General features: G+C 43.0%; 1 protein-coding gene across 6 annotated transcripts in view; it reads right to left on the bottom strand.

Annotated features, from left to right (window-relative positions):
* The window catches only part of CHCHD3 (coiled-coil-helix-coiled-coil-helix domain containing 3), a 146,275-nt gene that overhangs the window by 61,214 nt on the left and 65,586 nt on the right, over positions 1–19,475 (bottom strand). The gene's annotated exons all lie outside the window — the stretch shown is intronic.

Raw genomic sequence — 19,475 nt, 5'->3', positions numbered from 1 at the left:
TGAACCAAACCTTGTCCGAACCAAAGCTGCCACCCCACGTTCATGTTCCAGCCCTGACCCACCACCAATTAATCAGCCTTGGCTCACTAATTACAGCTTTATCAAAGCTGATTGCACTAAATATTCCACAGCCAAACTCTCATGTTTTGGATCACTCGTGGTTTGCTTCTCCTGACGGATAATCCCTGATCACCTCCCAGACCTGGGAGTTATGGAACAGATGGAAATTTGTCGCAGGTCGCGTGTCCTAAAACCATCCTCTCCCAAATACAGGATCATGGAATGGTTTGGGTTGGAAGGGACTTTAAAGATCATCAAATTCCACCAGGGACACCTTCCACTATCCCAGGTTGCTCCAACCTGGCTTTGGACACTTCCAGGGATCCAGGGGCAGCCACAGCTTCTCTGGGCACCCTGTGCCAGAATATCTAATATTCCATCTCTAACATTCCATATCTAACATTCCATATCTAACATCCCATATCTGATCAACTACTGCAAGGCACTGGGACATATTTTCTGTCCAACCACCACCTGATCCCTGAAATCTCTGTGATCTCCACGACATTCCTTTGGTGTAAATGGAGAGAACATAAAATTCATGTTTCCCGGTGCTCAGTTTTCAGTTCTCATAATTCCACGGTGTTTTTAGACAAACCTATTGCTGGCCCGAAATGCAGCAGCAAAACTGACTCTGGGAAGGCAATAAGGTGCAACAAAACCCAGGCCAGAGCATCAGGAATTAATTCCCTCATCCCATTCTTGAGGGATCACAAGGACAAAAGCGTTGAGGGTGTAAAAGCAACAGGTCAAGGGCTCAGAGGTGATGGAAGAGACAAACCCCAACCTCACCCTCCAGGTTAAATTCCTCCCATCTGTGTCTCACTTGCTGATCAAACACCATTAAAAAAGATAAATAGATGTAATTAATTAATGCTATCTGAGCACTAAATTTATATATATTTATATATTATGAGCAGGAGAATATTTTATATATAGATAGATATATATATATGTATATAAAATATATATGCATATATATTATATACATAATATATTACATACATATATAAAATAATATATAATGTTTATTCCATGAGTATTCATCCCAATGCAAGATTTTGCCCTGGAAAGTTTGATTTGCCCCGGAAGCTTTGTTGGGTTTTTTAGGTTGTTTTTTGGGTTTGGTCCCCTGCCCCTCAGGACAACCAGTGATCAAACCAGATTTTACTGCACTAAATATAAAGGGGTCAAGAAAAAAATTACCAGTCGTGCTGCTCATTGCTCTGATCTATCAGTGATAAAAAAAAAAATATTACATTATAAGAATACTAAATAATCTATTTATCCAAAGGTTTGGGTCCCTGTCTTGTGAAAGTAACTGGAAGATTTGGTAGGCAGGTAAGAAACTCAGAAAACAGGAGTTTCTTCCACCTCTGACACTTGTACAGTAACTCAGACACAGCAAAGTTCAAATAAATAAGTAATAAATAAAATTATTCATTTATACAGGAGACTATAAATATGCCAATAGGAGAGAATTCAGTGCCAAAAAGAAAAACCTGGAAAGCAATATTATATTTATGGGGTCACAGATATAAGATCCTGGTGAATATCAATGAGCTGTGAGAAAATAATTAAGAGTAGCTGGATATTCAATTAGCTCAACGCTGCTGTTCAGGTGTAAAGGAGATACTGGAACTGGTTTGTTGCTTCTTCACAAAGAAATTCTCATAAAAAAAGCCTTTATTTAGGTGTTTTCTAGGAGACACAGCCCATCTTCCCAAAACCACCCAAATTTCATACCCCAAAAATACACCACTAACATCAAATATTAGTTCAATTCCGAAATTCTTCTGAATTTCTTCTTCAGAATCAAAAGGAAGTTGGATCAGGATTTAAAGGCCAACCTGGGTTTCGTTTTCCAAAGTAGGAGCTGGATTTGGCCCTGCTCTGCTATGAGGTGCCATCGCTGGAAAAAATGGATATCTCCAATAAAATTCCTGGGAATGGCCTTGCTCCCGGCTGCAGGGACGAAGTCAAACCCTCCTCACACTGGATACAACAAATGCACATTTATTTTATCCCTTGTAAGGTAAAACAGAGCAAATAAGCATAAAAAAATGTGTGTTTAATAATTAATCGTAAAATGTAAATAAGGGAATCTGGTTATCAGGATGCAACGAGATTCCAGGTGTGTGCAGCCACAAATTGATATTATTTAAGGAAAAAAAAGAAAAATAAAAAGCCATTATGAGGTAGTTTAATATAAGTTTGCAGGCAGAATTCAAACTCAGCAGTCCCAGGTTTTCAGTTGCCCCTCGGTGCCGACTCGGAGCTCCAAATCCATTATCCACCAGATTTACAGTGGAAAACCCCTGAGATGGGTCCAGTTTGCATTTTCCTGGGAAAAGAATGACCTGCTTCCAAGTAAGAGTCTGGTTTTACACTAAATTTATAAATTATCACCAGTTATCTCCAAGTCCTCTGATTGATGGTCGTCTCCTCCACCGAGAACATCAGGGGATGGGGTGAGTGGACACCGAGGGCTCCCAAGGCACATCCAAGGCTTCCAGTGAGACCTGGAATTGGGTGTGGGGGCTGGAAGAGCCCCTGTCACGAGGGGTTTATGAGATGATGGGGATTTGCCAAACGAAACGTGGATCCAGCCATGGGAAAGGTCACCTGGAATATCTGCAGGCCTCGGGCCCCCGGACTTTGAAGGAAGGATCAATGGATTAAGGGGGGAAAGGAAGCGGCAGCAGCTCCAGAAGCACCACAATCCTGTGGGAGAACTGCTGGGAAGGTGGGATGGGTGAGATGTCCCAGCACCACGGGACAGCAGATCTCCAAACGGATCCTTCTCCATCGTGTTGCTGGAGATTTTCCATCCCTTTTGCCACGTGAGGTTTGCTGGATGAGCGTATCCATAGGCTGGAGCTGGATGTGAATCCCAGAACTCACTGACACCGACGTCACTCGGGTCCAGCCTGTGAGTGTCCCGTCGTCAAACAGTTATTCAGCCTTTCAGAGAAGGGTTTGGGTTGGAGGCGACCCTAAAAATCACCTGCTCCGACCCCCTGCAATGAGCAGCGACACCTTCAGCTGCATCAGGTTGCTCAGAACATTCTCCCTTGAATGTTTCCAGGGATTTGATGTCCATTAAATTATTCTGCCCACAAACCCTGTTGCAGTGGACAACACTCACCCTTGTGCACTCACATTTGAATGTGGATAAAATCAGACTTAAAAGGTTTGTTCCTCATCAATACAACAATGGTCAGCAAACCTACATTCTTCACCCACTTCCTGCAGTGTCTCAATAAATAATTCTCAATTTCCACACTTAACATATGTTGAATTGCCACATTTTTATATTTTAACCTTCTATTTCAACATACAAATCCACGCATCATTCCAAACAGGCAACAGGGATAATTTATGGACGTTCTTAAGAACATATGCTGCTCCCCTCCCCCCCCTCAAAGAATTCCTTTCTGAAGCCTTCAATATTCACAAAATCACTCCTAACCACACAAAATCATCTGGACACATCACTTGAAGAGAAGGACGTTAATTTTCATCTCCACTTGTAAAAAGGTAGAGGTTCTTTCCGAATTAGAAACGGCAGCGACAATAACGCGGCGTAAAACGTGTTCTTTGACAACTGTAATTAAAACAAGCTTTTGTAATTGCCACTAAATGTGCTACAGTACATTTTCTCCAAATAATGAAGTCCTAAAAGACTGAGCAGCGCAGATAAAAAAGATCACATTGAGAGGAGGCTAATGGAGAAAATGAAACAATTGAATTTATGGACGTTAAGGATCTAACGGAACATGTGACGCGAAGCCTCATTTACTAAATCTCGTTAGAGAGTAAAGGAGAAAAAAAAACCAAATGTAAATTGTGCCAAACAAAGGAGTTATGGATTCCAGTTTCCAACATGAGACACAGGAATATCAACCCAAATCCATGGGAACGTCACCCTCCATCAAGACAGAAGCTCACTGATGTTGTTGCTTCAACGAGAAGAGTTTCTGTTAATATGTCAGAATAAAAAGCTGAATAAGGAAAATCACAGAATCCCAGAATCACTGAGGTTGGAAAAGATCTCCAGGGTCATCAAGTCCCCCCTGTGCCCAATGTCCACCTTGTCCCCCAGCCCAGAGCACTGAGTGCCACATCCAGGCCTTCCTTGGACACCTCCAGGGGTGGGGACTCCAAACCTCCCTGGGCAGCCCCTTCCAAAACGTGGGACAGCTGCAGGAGGAGGTGGGTGGTTTAGGAGAACAGGCACACACAGCTGAGGGACCCAAAGAGACCTCAGAGGCGACAGGGCCAACTAAGAGGCCACACCTGGTATCTCCAGGCCGCTTCCAGTTGGGATTTGAAAACCTCCCAGCAAGGACAAGGAACAAGCTCTGCTGTGCCTTCTCCATCAGGAAGGTCTCCCAGGTTCTGTGTAGGGCCAGGGCTCCAGGAGGAGAAGCAGGAACAGCAGGAGGGAAGTTCTGAGTCACTCATCCCTTTAGAGGACTGCGGGTTCCTTCCAGTCTGATTTATTTTATGATCCTACCCTGAAACACAGGGCAGAAAAACCCCACAATTGCACCAAGCAACTCAAAATGAGCAATTAGGGATTCACAGACTGGTTTGGGTTGGAAGGGACCTTAAAGATCATCCTGTTCCAACACCTGCATGGGCAGGGACACCTTCCACTATCCCAGCTTGCTCCAAGCCCTGTGTCCAACCTGTCCATGTCCAACACGAGCTGCTGCTTCCCACCAAACTCTGCTCCTCCCGGAACGAACCACCTGGTCTGTTCAGCTCCAAAACAACAGACTCTGAAGACTTCATTTGCTTGAAAATAAAAACTAAAACACGCTCACGACCATTCTATTCATTAGAAAAGCTTCCTGTTTCCATCCAGCCACAATTCCACGGGAAAAAGAGCCGCTGAACGAATCCGTATCCACGTCAACGGGAACGACGGAGAGGCTCGACTTGTTCCCGAAACTCTATCCATGCTTTTCACTCAACCAAGATCAAACACTTTCAGGACTATCTGTACTGCTGCCAGGTATTTGTAGCGATTCAAATATTGTCTGTAACCGTCTCTGACAGCTTCTGGTGTTTCACTCAGATGTCAAACACGTCGTTTCCCGCTAAACCGAGAGCAGCGCAGACTGCTCCGTGTGAGCCAGAGTGGGTTTCTCTCCATAAAACCAGAGCAGGAGGATTATTATCCCGTAAAATTCAGGAAAAAACTGCCAATAAACAGATTCAGGACTATGTTCTACTTCCATCCCTGTTGCTACGCCGCTGTTGCATTAAGTCGTAAATATTTTTGCCCTTTTTTTGCCGTGCTCGGAATTGATCTAATGATGATTTTACTTTGAAATTCCTTGATTAAACAACAGAAAGGTAAATAAAAGTTATTACTGAGCACTGTGAGCCAATATTTGACGCATTTTAAAACAAAACACATGTAAAAAACCCAAAGGAAAACATAGGAAATTCCAGAAGTTCACCACTGAAATCCAAAACCACATCAGTGAAAAGAAACCTGCACCTCAGGTGTCTCATATCCAAATATGAGAAAAGACAGAGAATATACAGAGCAACTTTTGAAATCTAAGCTTTCCATCCAAGAGTTTCTCAATTTGAAGGGTGCAATAAAAGCAGCAGCTTCATTTTTTTTAGGGTGTTCAAGAAGGCACTACTTAAAAAAATACTTAAAAACTACAGAGAATCTATTGTCTTAAAGGAATTTTATCTGTGTTTTTTGGCAGTTAGATCTTGCTAAAACTGAACTCTTCCACTTAGTGACAAACAAACCATCAAAACTCATTGATTCTGTCCCAAATTATGCAGCCATTCTGTTTCTCGTTATTCCCAAACAGAGATTTTTCTTATTCCCATTCTATTAATAGAACATCAAAATATTCTATTTCCCATTTTCCCCACTGATAATGAAACAAATGTAAACAGCAGGAAATTTAAGACAGAGGTTATAACTCAAAAACGAGCTGGTCTTTTAAATGGGGTACATGACTTAACAGTGAAATATTCAGGGATTTAACCCCAGCATTTCCATGGGAACATCATTTTGGGCATTTTTGGGAATGCCACAGTTTTCCCCAAACCACTTTTTCTCACCAAGACACACAAAAAATTCACATGGTAATTCCAGCTAATTGGTGTGTCATGTGTATCAAATATATACATATATCATCATATACATGTATATCATGTAAATCAAGGGTAGACAACTTTTATCCTAATTAATTTTAGCTCTGTTTCTTTCTTTCCAGCACTTGGAAAACCCAATACAAGGAAATAACAGGACAGTTCATAGTCCTTTTCATTGCACCTCTAAAATATTTAACTAAGTGTACAAATCTTAAGTGATAAGTTAATATCACACAGTTACTCTTTAAACTATAAAATACAAACTTCAGATCCACGAAAGCCTTGGGAAAGTGGGGGGGGGGGAAACCAGCAGGAAGCACGTGGAGGAACACAGTGATTTAATGCTCTCTGCATTTTATTTTAAATACCAAATCACAATGCTGGTCTTTCAGCATTTTCTTTAAAAGATTCAGCAACTTATTCCACGACAAACCCCCGAGAGAATTCCTACCTTGAGTAAAACAGCTCTGAAAGGGGCTGGGATTGATTTATTCATTGATTATTGGGGAGCACCTTCTTTCATATAATCCTGTAACGCGTGTCATTGGATTTCTGTGTCCAACTTCCACTCAACTGCACTTTTATTTCTCCTCTCATTTATTGCAGGAGCCTCCAGGGCAGAGCCTGAAGTCACTGCACAGCTGTGCAGTGTTTAACATCATTAGACTTCAAGCTCTGCTGGTGTTTGCATGATTTGAACACAGAGAAATAACATTCCAAGCACAGAAAATATTTTAAAGTCGACGGGAAAAGCAGATTTAAGACAAGGCAGGGAGGAAAAGAAACACCTGGGTTTTTTGTAAAGGACATACTGGAATAATGAAAATAATTTATATGTTGGGTTTTTTTTTTAAGCCCTGCCCAGTTTGGATGGTATTTATCTGAGTGTGCCAGGAATTTGGGACTGGGCAACTAAACAAACCCTCGAAATTATGAATATAATTAACAAATTGGAGGCAGGAATTACATTTAAGAGAGGGACTGGTGTAATATTCCCATTCCACGCTCTGCCATCCTTGTCATGTGCATTTGCTGACATGACATTTAGAGGGTTGAACATTTCAGGGCAGAGACTGTTCCAAAAACATGGCTCTGTATTTTACTATCAGGTTTTTTGTCCCAATTGGAAGGAATAAAACAGCTGTTTAAGAGAATATTCAAAAAAAAAATTCAACAGCATCTTACACTAAGAATAAAAATATAATAATAATGATAATGACATTGATGATGATGATGATAATAATATCAAATTAAATGCTCAAAGCCCATCCAGTCCCACCCCCTGCCATGGGCAGGGAAACTTTCCACTACTCCAGGATGATCCAAGCCCTGTCCAACGTGGTCTTGGACACTTCCAAGGTGGAATCCAATGAGGATGAATGGAAAATGACACAACTTGGAAACCAAATTCTGCACCAGCCACGGGAAGAATTTCAGATTCTGATTTTTAGCTTCTGAATTTTAGATTCTGAGGTTTTTATTCTGCCTCTAAAGCCCCAGAGAAAAGACTTGATATTCCTGCAGGAAAACTCGTCCCGGGTGTTACAAGAGGCAAATAAAAGCAGGAGATTTATGAAGAGAAGGGGCAAGAGGAGAAGGCACCACGCTGAGACCACATTATTTGATATAAATAAAACCCCCAGAGCTCTGGTCACTCTCTGTATATTTTATATTCTGGTCACCACAGCAAAAAGCTTCAGAGAAGAAAGAAGCTGGAGATCCATAAAGCCCAAAGCCACGAGAAGTGCTCTGTGTACACGAGAGAGGGACACAAACTAATTAAATGTTCAGAGAAGGTGAGCCAGGCTCTCTTATTTACTCCTTCTCATAATACAAGACCCAGGAAATATTCAGTGAACAGTGAAATTGAAAAGCAACAAATTTGAAACCAATTAAATGCATAATTAACCTGCAGAACTCGCTGCCACAAGTTATCAGTGAAGCCAATCGCTCAGCAAAAACCCCAAAAGTTGAGGTGTTTGCATCTGAAAACGTCACAATTCCACCCCTAAGGATTCCTTTGGGGGCTGTAAAGCTCCTCATTCTGATAACAATTAAATGTGTTGAAGTCTGTCACGGCTAGATTATATTCCATAATATAATATTGTGGAGGTCATAAAAGGCAACTCCTTTTTGTCCCATCTCTGTGTCACAAAACACCTCTGAGGAACTGCTTTATTTCTTGTAGTGGATGAGAAAAACCCTCATTTGAGGCCAAAATTTCAGCCTCTTCCAGTCAATTCCTGTGCTGTTTTATTTCCATAACCAAGAAAAGAAAAAAAAAAAAAGCCTAAAATCAGCCTTGCCACCTTTTTTTTTATCATTCAGGATGACAATTTGTGTGGGATGACAAAGATCTTCAAACCAAGAGTTTCAAGGGCTCTTTGTGCAGAACTGCCCTCTCCTTTGGGGTGTGGTAACAGCTACACAGTGGAAGGAACTGAGGGGAAATGAAACTCAAAATATAAAACAAAGCAAAATGTCCAATCAGCAGGGAACAAAAAAAAAATAGCTAATGAGGAAATTTAAATAGTGCTGAGGCAGGAACCCGAATGCTGAACTGGTGCAACGACTTGTGCAGCAGGAGAGGCTGCAGAGTGGCCCTGCTCAGCAAATTCCCACCATCAGCCTCATTGTTCCCAACCCTGAGAAATCCAGGCAGCAAAAAGCACAATTTCCAGCTTGAAGAAGAGGAAAAAGTGCTGAGGAGCACTTTGAGAAGCACAGGGAATCCATGCTCTGGGTTTGCCAAAGGAAACCACCACCGAAGGCTCCTCGAGCCTCTCCCTTCCCTTCCCTAAAACACTTTTCCTCTGCTTTTCACCTTCCCAAATAAACGTAAACCCACTAAAACTGTCCCGGCTGGAACTCACACTCTGCTACAACCCCTCAGCTGCTTGAACAGATATCAAGGGTCAGGAGGAATCAGGGGACACCCTGCAGAGCTGCCTCCAGCCCTGGGAACAACATTCCTGAAGGACGTGGAGCTGCTGGAGAGAGTCCAGAGGAGGCCACAGAGCTGCTCCCAGGGCTGGAGCCCCTCTGCTCTGGAGCCAGGCTGGGAGAGCTGGGAATGTTCCCCTGGAGAAGAGAAGGCTCCAGGGAGAGCTGAGAGCCCCTTGCAGGGCCTAAAGGGGCTCCAGGAGAGCTGGAGAGGGACTGGGGACAAGGGATGGAGGGACAGGACACAGGGAATGGCTTCCCAGTGCCAGAGGGTAGGGTTAGGTGGGATATGGGGAAGGAATTGCTGTCTGGGAGGGTGGGGAGGGGCTGGAATGGATTTCCCAGAGAAGCTGTGGCTGCCCCTGGATCCCTGGAAGTGTCCAAGTCCAGGTTGGACAGGGCTTGGAGCAACCTGGGCTAGTGGAAGGTGTCCCTGCCCATGGTAGGGGGGTGGAATGAGATGACTCTTAAGGTCCCTTCCAACCCAAACCTTTCTGGGATTCCACAACTCCAATTTAACTGTAAATAGTAGAAAGATACAACAACAACTAAGAGGAACTTGAGCTACCTGGTATTTTAACTTCTAGAGATACAAATGTTCTCAGTCACCAGGATTATATCCTGAAATTCCCTTTTTATTTGCCCACAGTTTTAAGGAAAAGACAGTTTTAAGGAGCTGCAGTGCCAAGAGCTTCTGGCTCAAGGAAATCCATGGAACCCTTTACTGCATCTCCAACCACCTGACCCCAAAACTGAGGAAACACCATCCTGGGCTGCAGGAGGATGAGTTGTGCTCTCACTTCAACCTCCAAAAATATTTATTTCCTTTAATTTTCCTTTTTTTGGGGGGGATGTCAGGAGTCTGTACTGCCTGTACAGTGCCCGGAGAATCCACAACCCACACAGCTTCTTAAGGAATACTCTTATTTTCCCATGAACATTTTCACCTTGTGGGTGAGAGAGTCTGGAAGCGAAAGCAAACACTTCAAAGCGCTTTCCAGAAAAAAAGGTTTCATCCCAGTCAATAGGATGCTACAGGAAAATACAAGCTGCCAAGTACTTCTATAATAAGGGGGGGAAAAAAAAAACCCAAACCAAACCACCTCTTCTGGGAGTTGCTAAAACATGGCAATTTTACACCGTCTTTTTTTGTGCTGCCCAACATTCCGAGTGCTGGAAAGCAAAGCTCTCCCCTGGACTCCTGAAGTGGATTTTTACTGCGAGCCCTAAAATCTATTTGTCATGCACTACAGGCTCCTCTACCCACCGGGAGAATTAAGGCTTAATTTTCTAAACGTGGGGAGAAACACCGACTGTTTGCCTAAGTAATGTCAGTGGTATTTGGGTGAAATTGGGAACAGCGAGGAATTGTTGAAATTAGGTTAATTCAGGAACGATCCAAGAGTTACAGCTTTGCTCTGTCCTTAAAAAAAAACAACCCCGCAGAACGAAACATGACTGATCATAAATAGGGGAAAGGATCCAATAAAATGTTTATTCAGCCCTGATAATGCAGAGTACACGACACCCCGCTGAGCTTTCAGGTTATTAAACAAGATGTGGCTCTGCAAAGAAGGGGGGGGAAAAAAACCCGGAGTAGGGATTGAAGGAATTCCTGGCTGGGAGGATGGGAAGGCCCTGGCACAGGTTGCCCAGAGAAGCTGTGGTTGCCCCTGGATCCCTGGAAGTGTCCATGGTCAGGTTGGAGCAACGTGGGCTAGTGGAAGGTGTCCCTGCCCATGGCAGGGGGTGGGACTGGATGAACTTTAAGGTCCCTTCCAGGTCCCTCTAAAGAGATTTTCTTTTTTCAGAATTTTGAGTCTAGAGGAGTAACAAAGACAATGTGGGTTAAGAGATTTAAAAAGGAAATGTCAAAATAAAAAAAAAAAATCATTTTTTTTTGCACCGCAGGAAACAAGAATAATTTTTATGATACATATTTTATATATAGCTATAATTACATTTAATTGTCTTGCCACAGTCTGCAAGATATCACATCTGCCTGCAGGGTAACAGCAATTCAAACTGCACTGACACTCTGCCTTTATTTAACATGGATACACATGGCCAGGGACAAGGAGGCTAAAAAACTGGTTTTCCAACAGAGATCCCAGTTTTCTTAGAACAAACTTTGTTGTGTAGCAATCTCTGACCACCCAAAATGAGATTAAAATTATTCATATGTGAGAAGATACTCACAGGCATCTTCTGGTGCATTTAGAATCATGGAATGGTTTGGGTTGGAAGGGACATAAAGGATCCTCTTGTTCCACCCCCTGCCACGGGCAGGGAAACCTTCCACTATTCCAGGTTGATCCAACCTGGCCTTGGACACTTCCAGGGATCCAGGGGCAGCCACAGCTTCTCTGGGAATTCCATTTCAACCCTTCCTCACCCTCCCAGTCAGTAATTCCTTCCCAGTATCCCATCAAACCCTCTGGCACTGGGAAGTCATTCCCTGTGTCCTGTCCCTCCAGGCCTTGTCCCCAGTCCCTCTCCAGCTCTCCTGGAGCCCCTTTAGGCCCTGCAAGGGGCTCTCAGCTCTCCCTGGAGCCTTCTCTTCTCCAGGGGAACATTCCCAGCTCTCCCAGCCTGGCTCCAGTGCCCTTGGAGCGCCGTTAACTCCCAATTTCCCTTCCCAACCACACCAGGCCGGCTCAGGAAATGCCTGTTTTTCCCTCTTTATTCTATGGAGCACCATTAAACTCTGCCACATTCCCACTTCCCAGGCTCAACCAACGAGGCCCAGAGATTTCCATGCCCAAATTCCAATGGATTTGGGCACAGAAATCCCGACAAGGCGACCGTGGTGGGATCACCCCCGTCGCCGCTGCCGGTGATTTACGGCCCCGGCTCGGAGCCATTCCCAAAGGGAAGCTGGAGGCAGGAATCTGCTTTGGATGGAATCTCACTGCAGGTGCATAAATTCAGCTCCCATAAAGTCAAATTCAAGAGAGCCTTGTTTGCTTTTATGAAACTTTAATCCGTAGCAGGCAGCCAGCAGTATTTTTCCCTTAATGATGAGGAAATAACCTCCCATCTCCTCAGAGCCAACCCGAGTCAATTAAGGATTAATAAAAAAAAAAAAAAGCCAGTTTTCCATGAATTTTTAGCTGTAAGGGTTCACTACAATAGAATAAGTTTAGAGGAACATGGGCTTTATTTTTTCTAAAGCTGTGCCAAAGCAACCAAAGTGCAAATAAACAGAGCTGCTGCATCGACCAACACTTAAAACCAACACAAAACATCATCCTAAACCCAGGAAAAATTGAGATTTAAAGTGAGTATTTCTCAGACTGGAATCTACCTATTCAAACCAAATATATGATCTCATAAATATATATAATTTCTTGGCCATATTTAACATTCAGAATGCCCAAATTAAAGCTGTGGCCAAGGGGCATAAGGAACCCAGGCAGGGATTTGGAATTCCTAATTACACCAAAATCTACAGCTGGAGAGCAAATATTCCTGCTTTGGGCACGCAGGGTTTTTTTTTTTCCCAAAAATATCTACCCACTTCACACTTGTGGGTAGATATTTTTGTGTTTATACATTTATATATGACATTTATACAGTTTTATATGTTATATATATGCACTTGACTCTCTACCAAACTCCAAACCCACCAGTGAATTCAGCGGGACCCAAAACTAAACGTTGATCCTTTTACAGTGTTTTTGTTTGTTTGTTTGTTTTAAATGTAACAGGGAGTATCAAAGAGCCCGAATATTTGACTAATCTTCCCTTTGTTCAGCTCCCAAAAACATTTCAAAGCCTCAACTGCTCCAAAGTGACAACAGGATTTTAAAAGCCTTTTTTTTTTTTTTTTTTTGCACAACAGAAAAGAAAAATCAGAAGACAAGAGAGACAAAGATCCATCCTTGTAGTTGGAGGCTCAGGATAAGGGTATAGAAGTGGTATAAAACAGTATAAAATAGTATAAAATAGCAGATTGGGGGGTGTAAGCACAGGTACATCAGGGTCTTTTGAGATTTAATCCTGATATTCCCTGTGTATAATTGAGTTTTTCTGTCTAATGTTTATGGAAGGAATAACTGTCATAAAATATTTTATTCCTCTGTCTGTTCACAGACAGATTTACAATAAAAAAAGGCATTTTAGCAGAGCTGGGGTAGCAGGGCTGGCTTTATAAAACCCCAGGCACAGCTCATCTCCTGCTCCAGGCTTATATGAATTAGATCAAGATTCGTGCTCAGATCAAGGCTGTGATAAATTAAGAGATAAAAATAAAAAAAAATAGAAATAAATGGAAATAAATGGGAAAAATTGAAGGCAATAAAATGTGGAAGGTTGGTATAACCCTCTACCAAAAGCTGCCAAGGGTGGAGAAGTTTGATGAGGGGTGAGGAGGTGGAAGGAGGAGGTTGACTTCTCCCTGAACATGGATTTATCCAAAGGAAGTCAGGGAAGGGACTGGGAAGGAGAAGGAACTGAGAAGGAACTCCCAACTGCTGCTGGAGGAACCAGAGCTCAGGCTGGAGAATCTCCCATTTCCATAGGGATGAAACCAAGGCCTGTGTTACTAACAGAACTGCCCAAGGAAGAGCAGCACAGTGGGATTTGGGAATTCAGGGAAGAGGCTTCTCCTTCCATATCTCACCCAGCTCAGCTCAAAGCTCAGCTTTGGACACAAACGTGGAATTGGGAAAGAAGCAGAATGTTATTTTATAAATTAAATAGTGAACTGCACGAGGTGGGCCAGGAAACCTCCCCCACTGATTCCCTCAAGGATGGACCCAAAGAGAGAAGAACAACTTTTTTCGGTCTACAAAAGCTTTAAAAATAAAGATTTTTGCTATGACCCCAAGGGAAAGCACCAAAAAGCACCGAATCAAGGAGAGATGGTGACAATGCCAGCAGGAAATTCCAGCTGAGGGCGGCTGGACACCGAAGGACACCGGTGACTAAATCCCAAACTACGGTTTGAGAGCCTGATTTATCAAAGCACACCCCAAATTCCACCTGGAGGAAGGGCCAGCTGGGAGTTTTCCTCTTTTCTGGTGGATTTTTTTTTCCCTCCCCTTGTAAGATATTGATGGATTTTCTTAAATTAAGATGCACCCACAGTGTGAAGGGGAAGATACAATCCCGCTGCTGTTTTTCCTCCCCCGTGTCTGAAGTAAAATGATTTCTAATATTTTCAGAGGCAGGGAGAAAAAAAAATAAAAAAAGATGTGGAATGCTCAGAAATTCATAATTACTCTTGTAAGCAATTCAAAGATTGCCTTGGTATTAAAAAAAAAAAACCTCTGGATAAAAAGGCATAAAAACATCTAAGAGCCTGAGTTAAACGGAATAAGGTTAATAATTTGTATTATCTTATCACTGAGGTTTAGACAGTCATAAAACCATAATGGCAAGGAAATTTAGATTGAAAAGAGAAATTATGTCCATAAGCTTTACCCACTGTTCTAAATATTAAATTCTACAAAATTTAATGACCTGCCTATTAACGATATCATATCAGGAGCCCAGTGGAGAGGGAGGATCTCTCCATTCATTTTTAAACCATTCCCAGCGCTCCTGGCTAATGCAGGCACTCTGGAATTACAGGGCATGGAATCAATAGAACTCGTCCTCATAAACCCTGGCTCCACTCTGCCTTCTCCCCAAAACACTGAGCTCTTTATAAGCCCCAGGAAAAACGATTTAAAGGCCACCACCAGGACAGGACACCTCAAAAATCAACTTCAGGTTTCCAAGCCAAAGTTGGAGGGATCCTCCTTTCCAAAATCACAGACCCAAAACTCCCTCCTAAAAGCTACATTATGTCAAACAACCAAGTCAAAAACGCTCCTTATTTAATAGTTTTCAGTGATTCTTGCAAGCACAGCTTTTTTTTTTTCCCTCTGCTTTAAATAAACCAGAAGTATTTTATTTATTTATTTATTATTTTTTTTAAGAAGCCCGGAGTACATTTTTAACCGCAAATATCAAAAATGTAAGAATAAAAAAAGGGAAAACACTCAACAAAACCTCTCCAAGCACCACATGACTTGAGAGGGATCTAAGCCAGGAACAAATTAACTTAATCCCATTACTTTCAGGTCCAGGACTGGAAAGAGAAAGAGCTGCTGAACATTTGGGCTGAACCTGTGGCACCTTTGATCTGCAGCGTAACAGAAAAAGCCAAATGACACCTTCAAATGAGAATCATCTCTAAGAAATGAAAGCAGGGCAGAGCCCTCCACGGATTGAAAGTGTTTAGGAGACTCAGAGGGTGAGAAACCAATAAAAATTAGAATTTTCTACACCTCTCCCTCACCCTCTCAGATCTTTTTTTTTTCCAAATGGAAGATCTTTTTGCCCCAAAATTCCTTTTAATCACTACACAGTGATTTGGGAGGAGCAAAGCACATTAAAATTTATTTTATTTTTTTTTTTTACCTGTGTCCTTCTGTCCCTGGCTCCAGTGCCACTGTGATCAGAGCAGCAAATCGATCCAGACACAGTAGCAGGAACTTTTATGTTGGAAAATTAAAAATCAAAAGGCGAGAGGTTCATTTTTCCACCTGTTAGTGCAGCAGGGTGAACTTCAGATTCATCCCTCCCTATTCCAGTCTCTATTTCCAGAAAGACAAACTGACACGAGACTATTTCATAATTATTTGCCAGGCACAGAAATGCACAATGCAGGTAATGGGAATTAAAATCAAATTATGGTGATAATTCAACCTCAGGGCACCTCGGACTTTGTGTTTCCAGGAGCTTCAAGTTGTATCTTTGTGACAAACGTGTGAAGATCTTCAAAAGCCAAGAAAAATACTGTAAATCAAAATACAGTTTGTTTTTTGGAGGGGTTTTGTTTGTTAGCTTGGAATTTTTATTAAGACTATCCCTAGAAGTGTCCAAGGGCAGGACTTGGAGCAAGCTTGGATAGTGGGAAGTGTCCCTGCCCACAGCAGGGGGTGGGACTGGTTGGTCTTTAAGGTCCCTTCCAACCCAAACCATTCCAGGATTCTGTGATTCTACAACGAAATTTTTAAGGAAAAGCAACCTCCTTTAGCTGAGCCTGCTTTCCCAGAGGGGTTGGAACTGGATGATCTCCAGAGGTCCCACCCAACCCCAGCTATTCTGTCATTCCACGACCTTAATGATTCCGTGACTCCAGGAAAGAGTTCCAAGGTCTCAATTGCTCACAGGCAAACTGCAGGTGACAATTTAATTCTTAACACCTGCAGATCTAGGAAAAAAGACCTTTTAAAAGGATGTTGCAGAGTCTTTTCAGAGCCTCAGCTGACTCTGCTACCAGCCAGGAGCAGACTTGAGCACACCAAGCTGTGCTCAACACCCCCAGCCTCAAGTTCAGGGTTTATTTATCAAAGAAACCAAATAATGAGCAATTTGGGGTGATCTGCTCCAGCAGCCACCCCTGGAAAAGCATCCCCCTCCAAAAATTAGTCACTCTGAGCAGTCAAGGGCTGAGGCACTTTAAAGCACCAGCTGTTCCTCAACCCACACCAAAGTGCTGAGCCCTACGACAGAAACTCAAAATGACAACAGCAACCCAGCCTGGGAAAAGTTGGTGTCTTCAGGAGTAGTTCAAGATTTTTTTTGCTTTTATAAGTCAGGTTTAAAATATTTCTGGAAATCTGCAACTTTGGAACTCAGCACTGCTCACTAATTCTGTAATAACTCCCTTCTGTAGCAGAAAACATCACCAGTGAGCTCCTGCCCGCGAGCAGGAGTTAAAAACTCTGTTCAACTACAACAAGCTTAGTCAATAAATTATATCTGATCACAGAAGGTCAGCATTTGGTCCAAAATTATCAGCTGGGCACATGTTCTCCCTTTAGTTCCACTATGAAAAAGAATCACCTTTTATAGCAGAATCCCAAAACAACCAGAGAGAGAACAAAATATAAATTATATCAGGCTTAGTTGTAGCACAGGGTTTACTTATCATACAATGGTCTGGGTTGGAAGGGACCTTAAAGATCATCCAGTCCCACCCCTGCCATGGCCAGGGACACCTTCCACTAGTCCAGGTTGCTCCAACCTGGCCTTGGACACTTCCAAGGATCCAGGGGCAGCCACAGCTTCTCTGGGCAATCTATGCCAGGGCCTCCCCACCCTCCCAGCCAAGAACTTCTTCCCAATATCCAACTTAGAGCTTTTCCTCATCTGGAACATTATAAAATCCTCAGGTTTACACTGTAGGCAGAAGACAGAATTTGGTGGTTTCCAGACTAAGCCCTTCCCGAGGGTTGCGCCCAGTAGATGAGTTTAAATGTCATTTTGTGAGCACAGCTGTGCTCTCCAGGAAAGCCCAGAGCACTTCCAAGGAGGAGAAGCAGCTCCTCTGCTCAAGCTGTGTTGACTCACTGAAGGTTGGTGCTCCTGGGAGAAGTGCAGGTGGGAATCAGCAAGAACCTCTGGAAATGGAATTTAGTGAAGAGTTTCTCCCAACTGTGCCAGTGACAGAGATTTGGGAAGGTAAGGAGAGTTTTCCCAGGACCACACAATGGTTGGGGTTGGAAGAGACTGGAGATCATGTGGTGATCACCTGGTCCAAGCCCCTGCTAAAACAGGGTCACATCCAGGGGGGCTTCGAGGATCCCTGGAGGAGACTCCACATCCTCAGCCTGTTCCAGTGCTCCATCACCCTCCAGGGAAAGAAATCTGCCACTTAAGGGCTGCAGTTAATAATCAGAATTTCTTAGGGGAAACTCCACTGTAACCTCAAACTGGGGAGAGCTGATGGAGCTCAGATAGGGAATAATTTTGGAGAATGAGCTTCAGCAAACTGAGCTTTCTGTCCCTAATCACAACTCCTGTCTTTAATTTCCCTTTCCATGACCTTCTGGGGGGGTTTGGGTGTAATCCCTGTACCAGTTGTCCATGTGGGAGATAAGGACTTAACACCAACTTCTGTATTTTGGAGCGAAAAGAGATGAATTCTTGTTTTCTGGTTGTGTCTGACTCCTCACTACCTTTTGTCCACCGGGTCTGGGAGACTTTCATGGACACAAATGGAAAATATAGGTGAGAAGGGGGGGAAGATTTCATCAAAACTTGGTTTGATTTCATGGATTCACGGAAAGATTTGAGTTGCTTAAGAAACCCCCTGGGCACTTCCAACTGTGCCTTCAGCCCCATCCTCTGTCCCAGTGCTGGCAGGGCAAGTGGAGCTTGGAAAACATTCCAGTTAATGAAGATGTCAGGGGGAAAATCCCTAACTGTGCATTAGGAGCCATAAATATTGAATGAGGAAGCCCACACGGGCAGCCTGGTGCCTTCCCAACCTCAGCCTGGGGGCTCACCCACATATTAAAGGTCTTCCACACTTTTCCCACCCACATTCCAACTTGAGATGTGCAATATGTGAATACTATAATATGCAAATACCCTCCATTTATTCTTTCTGCTTCATAAATGCTCTAGTCGGGTCCATACCTAAATTCCACAGGTCACACAAAAATCTTCAAAATCACAGGATGAAATTCTTTCTTCAGGTTGCCCAGAGAAGCTGTGGCTGCCCTTGGATCCCTGGAAGTGTCCAAGGCCAGGTTGGATGGGGCTTGGAGCAACCTGGGAGAGTGGAAGGTGTCGGGGTTGGAACTGGATGAGCTTTAAGGTCCCTTCCAACCCAAATCTTTCCGTGAATCCATGAAATCAAACCAAGTTTTGATGAAATCTTCCTCCCCTTCTCACCTATATTTTCCATTTGTGTCCATGAAAGTCTCCCAGACCCGATGGACAAAAGGCAGTGAGGAGTCAGACACAACAAGAAAACAAGAATTCATCTCTTTTCGCTCCAAAACACAGAACTTGGTGTTAAATCCTTCTCTTCCACACAGACAACTGGTACAGGGATTACACTCAAACCCCCCCAGAAGGTCATGGAAAGGGAAATTAAAAACAGCAGTTGTGATTAGGGACGGAAAAGCTCAGTTTGCTGAAGCTCATTCTCCAAAATTACTCCCTATCTGAGCTCCATCAGCTCTCCCCAGTCCGAGGTTACGGTGGAGTTTCCTCTAAGAAATTCTGATTATTAACTGCAGCCCTTAATATTAACTTTGCTGAGGGGAAAAAAAACCAGCTGATGGCAACAAAACCACCTCCTAAAATTAAATTGCTGTTACGTGTCGTGGAGGAAAGTAAAGAGACAGAGGAAATTCTGTGGAGAAAACATCGTCCTCAACCTCAACAAGGCTGAAAAAAAAAGGCAGTTTTAGGTAATTTTGTGATTTCCATGTGTGAGAAAAAAGATCTCCACACAAAATAAACTGGTATCCATGGAGAGCTCTTCAAAAAAATACCCCCAAAATAAAATATTGTTAAAAATCCTCTTTTCTTAACATGTCATTAGT

The sequence above is a fragment of the Chiroxiphia lanceolata genome, chromosome 5 (assembly GCF_009829145.1).
Source record: "Chiroxiphia lanceolata isolate bChiLan1 chromosome 5, bChiLan1.pri, whole genome shotgun sequence".
NCBI lineage: Eukaryota > Metazoa > Chordata > Aves > Passeriformes > Pipridae > Chiroxiphia > Chiroxiphia lanceolata.
This window is presented reverse-complemented; position numbering and strand designations above follow the sequence as displayed.